General features: G+C 41.5%; 1 pseudogene; it reads left to right on the top strand.

The window, feature by feature from the left end:
• The first annotated feature begins 677 nt into the window (after window positions 1-677).
• Window positions 678-1,569, top strand: LOC118620751 (annotated as a pseudogene).
• Window positions 1,570-1,956: the final 387 nt, after the last annotated feature.

The following is a 1,956-nucleotide window of genomic DNA, read 5'->3' as shown; positions in this document are numbered from 1 at the left end:
AAGGAAAGCAATAAAAGATGCACTACAAATAAGTTACCACTGGGGACAACTGAAACTAAATCCCACCAAGAAACAATGGGAGAAAGTGTGGAATGTGCTTCAGTGTTAACCCAAATGAAGGACAGGAACCTGTGATAGTTAGGACACACCACATCTTATCCAAATTTCTGAGGACCACTTCTAGAGGCATTAACAATCCAGCACGTTTGGTTTGTACTGCATTTGGAGCCAATCAAGCTACTGCAGCTCAGAATTGCCCACAAGGGGAAAGTCACATGTGTTTACAAAAAAAGCAAACTTCAGCATTTAGAGTGGATCCCAAGATATATGAATGAGGCACCAATAGCGTCTGTTTGAGTAACTGAGATGAAATCCAGTGACACTCAGCAAGAACACATTCCCTAAAAATCAAGGACCCTGTTGTCAGGTGGCTAGAATTAAAAATTCTGAAAATAAAACTATATTTTTGTGATTAAAAAGGAAAAAAAAATGTTGCATTTCAGAAAAGATGCACATCATAAAGAAAGAATGTAAGATAAGAGTAAAATATGCGCAGAGCAAAGTGCAGAGGCCCAAGAAGTACTGCAACACTGGCTTCAACAGTAACAGAACTACTCCTAGGAGAGAGGCCAAGGCTCAGAATTTAATAGCCAGATACTAAACAAATTTCAAAGGAGATGGAAAGACCTTTTGAAAGTCTTTCAACAGGTCTTCAAAAAGTCTTTGAAAAGTTTCTTAAAGGACCTTTTGAAAGAACGTTCAAAAAATTATCACAGTACCAAGAACAATATATGGGTCAGAGTAAGAAAGCACAGTTGAAGAGTGAACATGAAGACGAGCCCAATGATGCTGCCCAAGAAGAACCCAAGGTCAGCTCAAACTGGTATTGGTTGATGATGGTGGGACTGAAAAAAACAACATTTGTGAAATGTCACCTGACCAGTGAATTTGAGAAGTAGGCAGCTACATTTCATGCTGAGGTCCATTCCCTCGTGTTCCACACCAACAGAGGACTCTTTAAGTTCAATGTATGGGGTACAGCTGGTCAGGAGAAATTTGATGGACTGGGAGATGGCTATTACATTTAGGCCCAATAACTCCGAGAGTTACTGACAAGAATGTGCCTAGCTGGCATAGAGATCTGGTACGAGTGTGTGAAAGCATCCCCATTGTGTTGTGTGGCAATGAAGCGAATATTAAGAACAGGAAAGTGAAGGCAAAATCATTGCCTTCCACTGAAAGAAGTATATCTTAAGTACTATGACATTTCTGCCAAAAAGCACAGTAAACCCTTGGTTTTGTGGACCTGGATTTAACAGATTTCAGATTTAGCGACATCTCCTTGCCCAAATCGATCCATTATATTGAGGTTTTACTGTAACTACAACTTCGAAAGCCCTTCCCCTGGCTTGCTAGAAAGCTCATCGGAGACCCTAACTTGGAGGTTGTCGCCAGGGCTGCTCTTGGCCCACCCGAGGCTGTCGTGGACCCACTTTGGCAGCACAGTGTGAGTGTGATCTGGAGGTCGCTCGGACCAGCGCTCTCCCAGATGAGGGTGATCACCTGTGAGAAAGGGAGGCTGGAGCCCAGAATCGGAAGTCTAGTTTCATAGGCAACTGTCTTATGTCAGTAGTGCAGTGTGTTTGCCACTTTATTATACAGCTAAGCAGAGCAGGTGCTCGATCTCTGGGATCCTGAAGGAGATGAGTGGGCTTTGGGGCGAATGTGGCAGTTAAAAAAAAACCTTCATTTGTTTGACCCAGCATATTTAGCTGTTTTGGAACGCAGCTGTCTACTCAGTGAGTTTCAAATATAAGACTACAGTTACATCACGATATTCAGTGCTGAAACCTTTTTTGTTACTGTCCTCCCCATTCCTTTTTATTTAGAATCAAAATAAAGTTGCATTTCAAATATCTAAAAAATAAAAGAGTGAACATTAAGATGAATAAAAAG

The sequence above is a fragment of the Molossus molossus genome, unplaced genomic scaffold, assembly GCF_014108415.1.
Source record: "Molossus molossus isolate mMolMol1 unplaced genomic scaffold, mMolMol1.p scaffold_m16_p_8, whole genome shotgun sequence".
Taxonomy (NCBI): domain Eukaryota; kingdom Metazoa; phylum Chordata; class Mammalia; order Chiroptera; family Molossidae; genus Molossus; species Molossus molossus.
Note: the sequence above shows the minus strand (reverse complement) of the source record. Positions and strands in the feature narration are given on the sequence as shown.